This window comes from Melospiza georgiana, chromosome 13 (genome assembly GCF_028018845.1).
Source record: "Melospiza georgiana isolate bMelGeo1 chromosome 13, bMelGeo1.pri, whole genome shotgun sequence".
NCBI classification, from domain to species: Eukaryota; Metazoa; Chordata; class Aves; order Passeriformes; family Passerellidae; genus Melospiza; species Melospiza georgiana.
This window is the reverse complement of record NC_080442.1, coordinates 2368389-2383648: the sequence shown is the minus strand read 5'-3', so window position 1 is coordinate 2383648 and position 15260 is coordinate 2368389. Positions and strand designations below refer to the sequence as shown.

General features: G+C 50.3%; 1 protein-coding gene across 2 annotated transcripts in view; it reads right to left on the bottom strand.

Annotated features, from left to right (window-relative positions):
- Positions 1-8555, bottom strand: part of CSNK1G1 (casein kinase 1 gamma 1) — a 99380-nt gene extending 90825 nt beyond the window's left edge. For both annotated transcript variants that reach the window (XM_058033147.1, XM_058033148.1), the window contains exon 1: positions 8492-8555. The gene's annotated coding sequence lies outside the window, so the exon portion shown is untranslated. The remainder of the gene's footprint in view (positions 1-8491) is intronic.
- Between the last annotated feature and the right edge of the window lie 6705 nt (positions 8556-15260).

Genomic DNA, 15260 nt, shown 5'->3' with positions numbered 1-15260 from the left:
CCCCCATCTTCAATCACACTGTCCCTATAAAGTTAAAGCATCAGGAAAAACAGAACAAGCGGCTCCAAAACATCCCACTCCCAGTCCCAGATCATGACAGGAAAAGCCATTCTGGCATGCCCAGTAATTCCTAACACTTAGAAGGGATAAATCCACCAAGTGCCAGCACTGTGCCCAGCAAATCCACACAAAACCAGAGAGCTGTGAATTGTGTTGGAGCCTAATACCAGGCTTGGATTTTAATCACAGAATGCCAGGGATCTGAGCAGAGATATCCCCCCAGAGATGCAGAGCACAGCCCAGGGATGATTTACCTCACTGGCAGTGCATCTATCACAAATCAAACTGAAGCCTCAGCGCTGCCAACACTGCACAGAGCTGCTCCAGAATGGGAAACTGGTCAAAGCCTTTCCAAAGAGAGAGGACAGCTGGGAAGCAGGATCACATGCCAAAGTGGCTCCAGGCCTGATGTCAGCTGCAGGATGATCATTTGGAGAACCCGAGGGCTTCCAAAGCATCCAACCCAGCACTGAAGGCTAGCCAGCTGAGGGTGGCTAGAAAAATGAGAGAGCAACCAGGGAGTGAAAATTATTCAGGGTGGGGAAGAATCATAAAATCCCAGACTGATTTGGGTCGGAATGGACATTAAGATCACCTTGTTCCTCCTCCTGCCATGGGCAGGGACACCTTCCACTAGACAAGGCTGCTCCAAGCCCCACCCAGCACGGCCTTGGACACTTTCAGGAGCCTCACCACCTGGAGGAATGACACACAGCAGGCATTTTGGAAGTGCTTATTGCCATCTAAAGCACGTGCTGCCCCAGTCCCTTCCCCCAGCACAAACCAGAGTGCTGTGACCTGCCAAAAAGCGACACCAAGGATGAGTCTGCATCATGAAACTCCTGAAGGCGAGACCTTTGAAGTCCAACCCGGACTTGAAAAGAGACAACTACAAAGCCTGTGGCCTCTGCTTCATTAAAATAAGATGTTAAAGGTTCTTAAGTTTCATTTGCTCATTGAAACTTGCTCTTGTAAGATCTAGGAAATAAAAATAAACTGCAGAAACTAAACTGGCCTCGTGCATTACAAAGGAAGACAGTTAGAAGGTAACTAAGGACAGCCAGGATGGGATTTATTGCTGCACAATGAAGGAGCTTGTTCCAGCCTTGGGAAGAGTCAAACTCTTCCCTGACACTTGCCAGAACTGCCACCTTCCATGCATGATATTAAAGCTGTATTTTAGAGAACTGCCTCTTATTTGTTGTAATAGATCCAAACAAACAGCAGTCAGATCTGGAAGGAATTTTGAGTGATGAGGAATGAAAGCTTGGAGATCCAGCAAGTCTGAGAGACTTCAAACTTCTATTCTTCCAAACTGCTACTCTTCCAAAACCCACCTAAAGAATTTTAGACATGAGAAGTAACATTAATGGCTGGGCTCAATGATCTTAAAGGTGATGCCAACCTGAACAAATCAATGAGTCAATCTATGAACCCCTCCTTGCTGAGCACAAGACTGATGCAGACAGATTTCCTGTGTTAATTTTCCCTGTTGTGAGCCCTCCATTAATGTGAAGGATGACAGCTGAAATTATCTGAATCTATCCTCTGACTTGTAACTCAGAAATGAATGTGCAAAACAAAGGAACAGTGAGTCTGGCTTATTTCTACAAACAAGACATTACCTGTGCCAGGGCCTCATCATCCTCACAGAGAATTTATTCCCAATATCAAATCTAACCCTGGCCTCTGGCAGTGGGAAACCATTCTGCCTTGTCCTGGCACTCCAGGCTCTTGTCCCAACTCCCTCTTCAGTTCTCTTGGAGCCTCTTTAGGCTCTGAGCTCTCCCTGGAGCCTTCTCTGCTCCAGGTGAGCACCCCCAGCTCTGCCAGCCTGGCTCCAGAGCAGAGGGGCTCCAGCCCTTGGAGCCCTGGACTCCTCTGGATTTTCTCTGGATTAGCATCTCCATGTCCTGTTGATGCTGGATCCCTGCAGGCTGGGGCAGCTCTGCAGGTGGGGTCTCACCTGAGCAGGGCACAGGGACAGAATCCCCCCAGCCCTGTCCTGCTGCCCACGTTGGGGGATCAGCCCAGGGCATGGCAGGGGTTAAACCATGAACTGAGCTCTGCAGCAAATCAGTAAGATGGAAGAGATCATCTTCTCAAACATAAAATAAATAGCTCCAGGAAACACGTCAGGCAGGTTGGTTTCACAGAGTTCAAATAGGCTTTTCCTACAACTTGATGTAACTACCTCTGGCACTGATGCACAGCAATTCCTTGTGGGCTGGGAAAAAGGAGCAGCTCTATAGGAACCAGGTATTTCAGAGCTTTTTTAACCTCAGCACTGAACTCCTCAGGCTTTATCACCAGACATTAAAACACGTATATAGGACAGCAGCTGCTCAGGATATTTAATAAATGATGTGGCCTCCTCTAATGCACCCCACACAACGTGGCCAACTCATCTAAGAGAGAGCTACAGAGACAGAATGACCTCAGGAAAAAGATTTGGGGCTGCAGAAAAACCTTCACATCTTTGTAAACAGCCACAATATTCCCAGCCTAAAGGAATGTCACAATAGAACTGTAAGAAGAAGGGGAAAAAAAAAAGGAGCAGGAGAGCAGAGGCAGACAGGAAAACAATTTTCCCATCTCCCTGGTGAATATCCCCAATTCCTGCATTAAATGCTCAGAGTAGCAAATCCAAGCTATTCCATTGTCTTCCACAACACAGAAATTGTCAGGCTGATCTTGAGGGTGGAATCACTGTCAGCTTTTCAGGCTTTTAAGCTGTTCTCCTGAAGAGATTTGCTCAAAGATGAGCGAAGCAAACCAGAAGATTCAGACAGTTAAGAGACACCTATCCATTGCAGGAGATCCAAATGGATCTGACAAGAAGGAAGAACATATGAAAAGCCAGGAGAAATTGGTAATTTCACGCCTAGTGAGTTTCATTGTTGCTTTTGCCAATTTCTAGGAAAAAAGGGATTGTTTAAAAGGTAGGGAGAGTCTGATGAACCAGAAATTAAATGGGCCATTTAACAAGAAATTAAAGTATCTCCTCCCTCAAGTAAAAAAACAAAGGTCAGGGGCTGGGGGGTGTTAATGTGCAACATAGAGACAAAGCAGGTACAAAAATTCTGAGATTTTACCTCTTCATAGAATCCCAGAATGGTTTGGGTTGGAAGGATCTTTAAGCCCATCCCATTCCATGGGCAGGGACACCTCCCACTATCCCAGGCTGCTCCAGGTCCCATCCAGCCTGACCTTGGACACTGCCACGGGTGGTGCAGCCACAGCTGCTCCGGAAAAGCCGTGCCAGGGCTTTACCACCCTCACAGAGAGGAATTTCTCCCCAGCAACCCTAATAACCCCATCCTCTGGCAGTGGGGAGCCATTCCCCCTTGTCTGCAAGGGTACAGAGGCAAAACTCAGGCTGAGAATAGGAAGGCAGAGAGAGCAAGAGCTGTGTGACAGCACCTCAAAGAATGGCTCCCACACTCGGGCTTGGGTTCATTGGGATCTGAGAAGGTTTTGGGACAACTGGAAGCCTGAAAAAGAACGAGGACTGAATGGAGCAAAACAGCACCGTGACAGTGGCCCCTGCAATCAGAATCAAAGGTTCCTCTCACAGTGAAGAAGAGCAGGGAAAGCCAGCAGATCCAAGGAAGAGTGTATCTGAGGAGGATGCATCTTTGGGGGGAAAGAAGGTGATTCATAAGAGCCTCATCTCCTCAAGAACTCCTACAGATGGGACAAGAATTAGCCATGTGAAAATCCACAGCTAGGAAAAAATACCAACACAGTGCAAGTCAGCTGGAAAGAGAAAAAACAAGGGTCAGGAGTGTTTCTTCACAAATGCTGTAAGTCTAAAAGCATGATGGAAAAACCTCAAATGTCTGGTTTGCAAGTGGACAGAGCAAGTTCATTCAAGACACAGTGGAGAGTAAGGAGCCACTAGACATTAAAAAAACACAAGGAGTAAAAAATATTCAGAGGACCTAAGCTGACACCACCATTTGAGCACCTCAAGTTTTTTGTGCCAACAATAAATCCCCTGTACATCAGAATTACAAGTTTAAAGCAGAAAAGCAGAGCCTTTGGGTGCCCCAAATCCTGTACAGGCTGGCCTTGGACACTTCCAGGGATGGGGCAGACACAGCTTCCCTGTGCCACCCGTGCCAGGGCCTCACCACCCTCACAGAGAAGAATTTCATCTGAACATCTCATCTAAATTAACTCCTGCCTTCACCCTGGATAGCAGTTGGAATATTGGTGTGAGCCCTGCAGTGTGATCTGACCAAGTAATCAAAGCCAGCCCATCTATACAGCAAGGCTAAATGTCCAAGAAGGAAAACAAAATCTAAAATTACAAAATCTAAATTACTAAAATCACTTTTAGTAAGGCAAAAAAGGTTAGAAGCCACACGATCCATTATTGTGTTAATCAATCATGGGACAACATCTCCCAAAAAAATAAAATTGTGTTTTAGCCAAGCTCAACAGAGTTTGTATATCTCCTCTCTCCCTGCTTGAAATCAGACTTGAAAAATCAGACTTGAAAAATCAGAGTTTTGGTGGCAAAAGATGATGAGGTGACAGCAACAGCCTCACTTTACCCCAGAGTCAGACAGGAGGAGATGGGGAAGTGCCCTTGGTTAAAGCTGGCACCACAAAGTCTCACATGGCCCAGCTTTCACAGAACCATTCAGCAGAGCCTGGGCAAACCAGAGCTGGCCTAAAGACAGCCTAGACTGCTGCAGGGATAATTATATTGTACAAAATGAAGCCATGTCTCAGGAGTCAGGGGCTGCTGCTCTTTTTTCCCCTTTTCCTTCTTCCGTTTGCACTGGACAGAGCACATCAACAAGGGGAAAATCAGCTGATATACTCCATTGAAAAAAGCAAGATACTACATGGCAGAATCCATCAGAGCTCTCTGGAGAGAAAAACTACAGGATAAAAGGAAAAATCCTTCATGTACGTAAATAACAGGTAAAGGAGGGGGAAGAATGTATCACTGGTCTGTTCTGCAGCAGGAGGGACTCACCAAAGGATTCTGCTTTGCACTGAGCTGTGCTACTAAGATGACAACATTTGCTACTCTGAATAATTCAGGATGAGAAGTAAATAAGAGCAATGACTCCAAGGAATTGCAGTAAAATCTCGTGATATGAGTGGGTGATACAATTCACAGAGCAGCACATCAGGAACAACCACCCTAAAACCAACTTCAGGAGACACGAGAGACTGAACTCAAACCAACCCTGGGAAAGCAGGACTACAGCAGAATATTCCACCAAAAACCATGGCTCCAAGATCACTAATGAACAAGCACAACACTTGTAATTACAGAGATGCTAATAAAGGAAAAATACCCCTAAACTATCTCTAAAAATATAAATATATTTTTATACCATAAATATAACCCAGCACCTCTGTCAATGTCCTCTGTTGCCCTGTGCCCCACCCCTTACCTGTCTCAAGGAGGCTGGAGCAGAGCTGGCAATGACATGAGATACAAGAAGAGCCACAGAAAGTCAAAATATATGAGGACAAATCAGCCAAGAGACTACCAGGAATGGAAAAAGTATTTTCCTAAAATCATGACTATCATGAAGAGCAGTGTGAAGGTTCCTAAATTCGACACCTGGCTCAGGGAGGTCATGAACTGCTGGAGAGAGAAGAATAAAGCACTATTTCCCTGGATTAGATCTGCTGTGTTTGTGTTCTCCCCTCCCCAGGCATCTGCTCCTGGTTACCAGTGAGCAGGATACCAGGCCAGATGGATTCCTGGTCTCATCTGGTAGCACTTTTTAAGGCATTACACAGGATTTCATCTGTTAACCTGAAAACACACAGGGGCTGACTGCTTCCTAAGGGCTGGAAAAGGGAGCAGGGAAAGCAGCAAGTGGACCAGGATGGACTCAGGGTCCTGCCCAGCTCACAGCTCCCCTCAGAGTGGAGCTCGGAACCTGCCTGAATATTTTCCACCCCTGACTCTGGCACAGCAAACCAGGCCGCTGCCAACACAGAGAACTGGAGCAGCGTGAAAACTCCTGTGGAAGAGCAAGATAGATGGGCTGGGATGAGGCACTTCACAACAAACACTGCTATGAACTGGAAAACTCTTTAATCCAAGGAAAAAGAGAGGCAGGATATGAGCTTGTTGCCATGCTGTGAGCCACCAACCCGTCTCAGCCACGAAGGATACCAGCACAAAGGAATTATCCATGGCATGGCACAGCATCCCAGAGAGTCCTCCCCTGCCATTCCCTGCCCTGCAAATGTGTGCAGGAAAGAGAGCAACAGAGAACATGGAAAAGAGTGACTGTGCTTTGAAAATAAGGAGCCAACAGCTGGGCCAAGCTTTCCAAAAGCACCAGTGCACAGAAGAGCTGATTTATAGGAAGCAACTCTGGCATAAGTACAGGCAGGTATGTCCAAGATAAATTTATTGTGAGAATGTGGTGTGAGTTTCCAGATCTCATGTCCAGAAAACAGAACTTACACAACACACAGCAAGGAGCCCAAACTTGTGGGGACTTTTGAAAACACAGAGTTTTCAAAAACAGTTGAAAACAGTTGAAAACACAGAGTTATAGACTTGCAGAGGAAAGCAGAGAGATGAGACTCCTCTTCCTCAGCACCCAACATCTCCTAAAGAATACAAAATGCACCAGCCCAGTCCAGCAAAAGCGGTTTCAGGGCAGGAACTGTTTCAAGAAACACTTGTATCTGAAAAAAGCCGAGGTGCTTACGCAGGGTGTGAGCATAAAGGCCTGATTTTATCAGGCCAATAGTCTAAGATTTCACTGGAGTCAGCAAGGTTTTTGCCAAAAGGCTGGAGCATCAGCGGCGCCCGGTGCCGCTACACCGGCGGCCAGACCTTCAGCATGGAAAGTGAGATCTGCCTGGCACCCCTCACCTGCATCCTCCCTCTTCCTAAGTACATCCGCGTGGGTTTTTACTAATAATGATTTTTTTTTTTTTATTGCACACCATGATAGTTAAATTCTTTTCTTATCGGGTCACACCTTGCCAGCGGTCACCTTCCCTGAACAGAACTCCCGCTGGTATTTATCATTGGCAGCACCTCCAGCTCATCCCTGGCTCCAAGAGCTCCAGTGTGAGCCCAGCTTCATGTGGAAATCACTACCGTGAGCATTCTCTACAACAGCAATACCATGAAACCCAAACTCTCTCATCAGTAACACTCCACCACCCAGGTGGCACTTCTAAAACTTGAGCCACTGGCAAGCACTGAGGAATTCTGCAGCCTGAAATCTCTGCAAATAATTCATAATTCAAAGGCACTCTTTGTGTTTTTTGGAATGTGTCTGTGGGAAAATGCTGCTAATATTTGATAAGAGCTTCTCAATAGGAACAAAGCTCGTGATTCCCAGTTCACCCATCATCCTCTCCCAAGAGGGACTGAGTTACCAGCACAGCACAGAACCAGGGATGTGGAGATGGTTTGTCTGGGTAAATCACAGCTGGGGAGCTGAGAGAAGGAAAAGCAGATCCTGAAGAACTTGGGGAGTGGCTGCACAAGCTGATAGGCATTAGGTCACTAGTAAAAAAAAACAGTCCAGTCTGAGGTCACACCTGTGACAGTGGGACTGCAGGCAGGTCACGGTGAGCCCACAAATGAGCGAGGTAGAAAAAGTCACACGAGTCAGGCACGGGAGGCAGCTCAACAGAGCTGGACTCTGCTCAGAAGACTTCCCAGGAACAGAGAAGTCACTGTCGAGACAGGCTAAAGGGGACTGCGGGGAGCAGTGGAACATTTGGAAGGGCAGATGCCACCCTCCTGAGGCAGCAGAGGCTGCCCCATCCCTGGAGGCGTCCAAGGCCAGCCTGGCCGTGGTTTGGAGCAGCCTGCTCTGGTGAAAGGGGTCCCTACCCATGGCAAGGGCTGGAATGAGATGACCTTTGAGATCTTTCCAACCCAAACCATCCCGACTCCATTATCTGAATAAGACAACAAACCCCAACCCTTAGAGTTCCCCAGTGTGCCAAACACCGTATGGAAACACTTCCCAGACGTAGGGGGGATACACAACTTCTTCACACAAATAAGTTGCTGATACACCTCCAGCTCCACAGAGCACCGGGAACACCACCAGGGAGGAAGGTGGCACCTCCCGTTCCTCTCCGGGCAGGTCCGTGCCCGGCTCTCCCGGGACAGCCTCTCAGCTCGGGCTGCCGCCTTCCCCCGATCCGATCCCGCCGCTCCGCCCCGCCGGCAGCACCAGCCCGGCGCCCCGAGCCCGCCCCGCTCCCCTCGCCCACACCCGGCGGAGCCGCGACCCCCGCCCGCCGCCCCGCTCGGGGCTGCCTGGGGCCGCCCCACGGCGGCTGCTCCGCCCGGCCGGAGCCGCTCCCGCCGCACCGGCAGCGCCGAGCCCGGCGGAGGCTCCGCGGCGGGCGGGCCGCGAGCACCGCCCCCCGCCCGGGCCCCGCCGCCCGCGCCCCGCGGCCGTACCTGCTCCGCCGGCGCTGCGCTCCCCGGGCGGGCCGGGCCGGGCTGGGCCGGGCCGGAGCCGCCGCTGCTCTCCCCGCGCCCGCCGCAGCTCCTCCCTCACGGCACTCGACGGCCACAGCCCGACCCGGCAGCGCTCGGCGCCGGCACCGCCCCGCGCGGCTCCGCCCTATGGCCGCGCCGCGCCCGCGCCGCTTCCGGGGCACCGCCGGCCCTGGAAACCGCGTGGCGTTGCCAGGAGGAAGCGGCGGGCGGGAAGCGCGGCGGGACCGGGGCCGCGGGGGCTGCGCTGCCGGCCGGGCTCAGCAGCAGCCGCGCTCAGCACCCCGCTGCGGCGCAGTGTCAGCCGGGGCTCAGCGCCCACTGGAGCTCCGCATCAACCGGGGCTCAGCACCCACTGGAGCTCAGCATCAACCGGGGCTCAGTGTCAGCCGGGGCTCAGCGCCCACTGGAGCTCCGCATCAACCGGGCTCAGCACCCACTGGAGCTCAGCATCAGCCGGGGCTCTGTATCAGCCGGGGCTCATCACCCCACTGCGGCTCAGCACCCACCGGAGCTCAGCATCCTCCAGGGCTCAGCATCAGCCGGGGCTCAGCAGCAGCCGGGCTCAGCACCACACTGCGGCTCAGCACCCTCGGGGTTCTGTATCAGCCGGGGCTCAGCATCAGCCAGGACTCAGCACCCTTCGGCTCATCACCCACTGGAGCTCAGCATCAACCGGGCTGAGCACAGAGCTGGGCTCAGCACCCAATTGGGGCTCTGCTTCCTCTGGCGCTCAGCATCAGTCAGGGCTCAGCACCCTCCAGGTCTCACTGCCAGCCTGGCTCAGCATCAACTGGAGCTCAGTACCCTCCGGGGCTCAGCTTGGTATTCCACTGGAGCTCACTATCTTCCGTGGCTCAGCACAAAGCTGGGCTCAGCACTCAGTGGGGCTCTGCATCCTCTGGGGCTCAGCATCAGCCGGGGCTCAGCACCCACTGCAGCTCAGCATCAGTCGGGCTCAGCACCCTCTGGAGCTCAGCTTGGTACTCCACTGGAGCTCACCACCTTCCGTGGCTCAGCACAAAGCTGGGCTCAGCACCGAGTGGAGCTCTGCATCCTCTGCGGCTCAGTACCAACCTGGCCCAGCACCCAATGGAGCTCTGCATCCTCTGTGGCCCAGCATCAGCCAGGGCTCAGCTCAGTACCCCATTGGGGCTCAGCGTCCTCCAGGCTTCAGCACCCACTGGGGTGCTCCCTTCCAATCCAAACCATTCCTTGAGTCTGTGGAAGAGGAGCAGAAACCCACTGGTGGTGTCGCCTGGATGCTGCCAAGCTGATTCTGGTGAAGAACTTGGCATTTAAACTGACATATTCATGGAATCATGGAATCACAGACTGCTTTGGGTTGGAAGGGACCTTAAAGACCATCTTATTCCCTCCCTGCCATGGGCTGTGACACCTTCCACCCAACCAGGTTGCTCATGCCTTGAAAATGGTTAAAAACACCGTGAGGAAAATCTTCCTCCCTGGTGTGCAGGCCTCCACCCTGGGGACAATCCCATTATCCAGCCACACACATAACAGCTTGCCAGCATATGGGCCCCACCAAGCATAAAGCAAAGGTTTATTTGGAAAATGTGTGCAGATCCAGAATTTAAGCATTAAAATTATTTATTTCCCCTCCTACTTCATAATCCTGAGACTGAGCTTAGAAATTTTTCCCTGATGCCATAGTTAACCAGAAAACAAAGCCCAGTTCTAATAAAAATGGACATTTCACTTTAGGTTTTTGCTTTCTCTTTTCAGAGATATACACACTTGCCTGACTCAGTATAGGTTTAATAAAGGCTTAATATTTCTGATTAAACCTTTTAAGTTGTCAATATCAAAACCAGAATGTCTCAATCCAGGCACCTGAAAAGCCTGTCCTGGAAGCATCCTGTCAAACCCTACCCTGAACCTCTGCTCCAAAATGAGCTTATTTTGCTCATTCTTTGTGCTATTATCTGTGGAAAATAATAATAATGTGGATATCATAATATTGACAATACCTTTGATCAAAGGGAGAGGCATTTTTGCAATTCAGCTCCCATTTTTTTTTTCTGCTCTGAACCCTCTGGGCACTCCCAAGGAGCATTTTAATTCTGAAAACTACTTTATCATCAATTTTAGTCCGAGCAGTTCTTCTGCTAAGTCCTATTAAACGTGTGGATTCTCATTAGCCCTGTGATAATCCCTTAGGAGTTTATCTGAACACCAGCCTGTGTGTTGAATAAAGGGGGGGTCAAAACTGACCCAAAAACGTTTGGGGTGAGTGAGGAGCACCCCAGTGGAAGTTCCTTGCCTCCTCATCCTCAGCCCAGACAGGTGAGATTCCAGCCTGATTCCCAAGCACCTTATCATGCAGAGAAGGGAAACCTCCTGCTTTTCTTCCTGCATCTCTGGTCGGGATGGAGCAGCTCGTGGTGGGCAGGACAATCCCCCTTTGTCCCAGCAGAGGGAAGGACAATGAAGCTCCTGTTGAGCATCAGGCACAGGGAGGCACCGCCCCAGCGTGGGCAGGGGGACCCTGCAGACACAGACCTCATATCCTTCTGAGAAACGTCCAAAGGGGAAAAAGCAAAGTTAAAGGGGAGACAAAGCTTTAAAGCGCATGTTTTGGCAGAGAGGTGAAACCAGAGGGGTACTGAGGTCTCACTTGTCTCTCTTCCTGTAGAAACAGCCCTGTAAATACTCAATCCAGAGCAGGAATTTACATGAACAGGTTTGGAATTTAGCAAAATTAGCTCTAGAAGGAGTCGAGTGTACCTCCCTTAACACAAGCAGGCAACACCTGAACTCTACAGCACAGTGTCCCCAGCAGGCAGGCTGCGCTCCAAAGATGGGAAGTCAACAATCATGGCTATAAATTGGACATGGTCTGCTAACAGAAAAAGCCTTGAAAATCAGAAAAAAAAAGATGAAACTCCCTCATGTGGGGATGAGATCCCTGAGATTTGGCAGTGGATTTCCCACTCATGTGGGGTAAGAGGTCGGCAGCCTGACAGCTGATGGCCCTGCTCCCCTCCCCTCTGTCTGTGTCCCCATGGCCCAGACATCTGCTGTCCCCGCCGAGCAGCTGCCCCCCTGAGCAGGACAGCAGCAGGGGATCCCTCCCTCCTTCCTTCCTTCCTGCTAAATCCAACAGAAATGGGCTGTCTGGCCTGCTCAGGGGAGAAGGGGTCTGCAAGGAAAAGCTCAAAAATGCTCTGGAGCAGCAGCAGTTTGTGATTATCCCTGTGAGAAAAAGCCTTAGGCTATGGGGATGAGATGGGATGGTGTCTGTTCCATCACTGTCTCTTGCCCAAACAAAGATCATTTTGCCCAGTAAGGTTTAAAATTCAATATATTAGGCCCTCGGGAATTGTTATTTCCTAAACACTTCCATCTCCTCTCCTTTGTTTGCTCACTTTGCAGCTGTCTTTGGAGCATCCAGCAGCTCCTGCTGAACCACATGCCCGCTGTGCCAGCAGTGACCCCCTGAGCTCTCATTGTGATGTGGGTACATCCAAAATCCCCTGGGGAAAGGTGTGGGTGCCCCAGCCCGGGTCACAAGGAGCTCTTGGACCTTCAGGCGTGAATAGCAGGCTCAGCTGAGGGCAGTTTATTGCTCATTAGCGCTCGCAGGGCCGTGCTGTTCTCAAGGTCAGGGGTCAGATAAATCATTATTTGGACTATTGGAAGAAAATTCCATGTGTGAGGATGGAAATAAAGCTGCTGGGGGGAGTGGGTTGCCCATCCCTGACCCTGCACACGGCTGGGTTCGAGGAAGCCACAGGGATTCAGCCGGTGACACGGAGGGTGATTTTGCTGGAGCCATTTCCTTACCTGGCAAGATAGCACAGGCTCAGGAAATGAGCAATTCCAGTCTCCCGTCCATACATTTATACATTCTCTTCACGTTTCCTAAATAAGCTGGTCCGAGGCAGGAGGAGCCTTGTCTGGTCGCTGGCACAGCCCAGCGTTTGTAGCTGAAGCTGCTGCTGACATCTACGGTCAGCCCGGGGTACTGAAAAGTGTTTGAAAGTGTTCGAAAGTGTTTGAAAGTGTTGGAGCCACGGGCTGGACTGGGTTGGAAAATGTCTTTAAATTCCTCTCAATCCATCCCCCTGGAACACTTTCCACTCTCCCTGGGTGCTCTAAACCCCATCAAACTTGGCCTTGGCAGCCACAGCTGCTCTGGGCACCCTGTGCCAGGGCCTGCCCACCCTCACAGGGAGGAATTTCTCCCCAATGTCCCATCCATCCCTGCCCTCTGGCAGTGGAAGCCATTCCCTGTGTTCTGTCCCTCCATCCCTTGTCCCCAGTCCCTCTCCAGCTCTCCTGGAGCCCCTTTAGGCACTGGAAGGGGCTGTCAGTGAGTTGCGGTGCTCATATGGATTTAACCAAAATATCATTATTATAGAATAATCCCTTAAAATTACAAGAAGTTACCTCAGAAGTAAAAACTACTCTGAAAAAATAAAAGTAATACTGACTGGATTTCCAGCTGATTGCTCCCCTTAGGAGGTTTCTCTGCACCACACCTCTTGCCCTAAGACTGTGGAAATCCCATTTCACAGGGAAAACCTGTTAGGGGCTGTAACATTACAGCCAGTACAGTGATACAGACAATTTATCTGTAAATTAATTTTCAGCACTGTGCATGACCCCTCTTTACCACATTAAATTTCACTATTACTTATGTCACTGGGCTGAAGCACTTCTTGAGATTGATGGAAATCCTTCAGCACAGGTGTCAGCATAGGGGCAGCATTCTAAGGAGATTTTTATTGGAACAACAGTAGTTGGAAAAAAAACCAAAAAACACAACCAGGCAAGCTTTTGGACATGGAAACCTCTTACAAGTCTGGTCTTAGTTCTAAATTTTATTTTGGGTTGACTGAAGCTCCTGAGCTTTAGCACTCTCTCCCTTTCTAATTTTTTCCCTTATTTTCAGAAGAGCTGGGTGCTGTTCCTGTTTCCCTATAGAATCAAAGATTGGCAGCAGGGGCACAGCTGGAGATAAATCAGCTCCAGCCCCAGGGAGGATGGGTTGAAGGTCACCCTCCTGTATTCCCATTGGGGCAGGAAAGCAGCCAAGTAAACATCTTCTCCTGCATTTTGCTCCTATTGAAAATTCAGCTTTAAGGCTGCAGGCCCTGTTGCAAACATTTAGATTTTATCTGTGCAGAGGGAGCATGTTTATTTATTTATTAGAGGCCAAAGCAGTTTAGCTGCACCTCAGTCCCCAGTGCTGCTCTTTCCTGAGGTTCCCAGCAGGGTGGGAGGCTCCACAGAGGCCCATATTTGATGCCAGGCTCTTTCTGTGCACCTCCCATCCCTGCACAGCCTGGTGAGCTCCAGCTCCATCAGATTTTATGAGAGCAATCCAGCACGGGAAGGACGTGGAGCTGTTGGAGTGAGGCCAGAGGAGGCACCAGAAGGTTCAGAGGATGGAGCAGCTCAGCTGGGAGGAGAGGCTGGGAGAATTGGGGTTGTTCAGCCTTGGGGTGATTTGAAGGAGGCAGCAAGAAACATGGAGAGAGATTGTTTTTACAAGGGCCTGGAATGCCAGGACAAGGGGGAATGGTTTCCCACTGCCAGAGGGCAGGGTTAGATGGGATATTGGGAAGGAATTTTTCCCTGCGAGGGTGGTGAGGCTCTGGCACAGATTTTCCAGAGAAGCTGCCCCATCCCTGGAAGTGTCCAAAGCCAGGGCTTGGAGCACCCTGGGCTAGGAGAAGGTGTCCCTGCCCATGGCAGGGGATGAGCTTTGAGGTCCCTTCAAAGCCAAACCATTCTGGGATCTGTGATTCAGGTCTCCATGAGCATTGCTCTGTGGGAACCCAGAGCATCCCTCTGGCTGGCCAGGATGGCCAAGACCCTGCCAGGGGACTCAGAAGCTCTGGCATGGAGCCCAAAACACCTGTGGGTTTGATTATCACCTGTGGAGCAAATTACCAACTTTATATGAAGATCAGCAAGCCACAACAGTTTAGGCAGTATAATAGTGAAGTTATCATGGGGTGGAAAAGTAGATTTTGGGGTTTCTGGTATGGGGGTTCAGGGAGCAAGATGGAGGGAACTGGGTGTGTCCAGCCTTTCTCCTTCTTCTTCTTGGCCTCCATCTTCTGCTGTGATGTTGGCACTTTTGGATTGGTTTAGAGTAGAAGCTCACTGTCTAACCTAGGTGATAGGTATTGGGAAGTAATTGTAAACATTGTATATGTAGTTTGTAGTATAAAGAGATAACCCCACCCCAGGGGCAGGCAGAGTGCCTGGGACTGTCCTGCTGAGCTGACCTTGGCAGGACAGGAGAAAGAATTTTATAGATAAGAAACAATAAACGACCTTGAGACCGAGAAATGAAGAGCCCTGACTCCTTCTTCAAGTGCCAGGCTGGCTAAAGAGACTTTCCAACTTTTCTCAGGGTCACTGCGACCAGCTGAGATCCCAACATTGCTCCTTGGTGAGCAGCTCCTCATCCTTCCCCTCCCAGCTGGCAGCTGCACAGCCCTGAGGGAGCAGCTGAACACAGATGGCAGCTGAGGGCACGCAGGAGATGGGATCTGATCAGAGCCCCCGGGTGTTTGCTGCCTCCCAGGCACTTTTAGAGGAGAAATGGAACTGAGGGTACGCTGGTTTGGCAGGTCAAAGGGACAGGAAAGAGCTGCCATTAGTGCCACCTGTCACTGTGATGATGGTTTGTGTGGTGTTAAAGCAAAGAAGTCTGGCTTGTTCAGATTTTCCCCTTAAATTTACATAATCT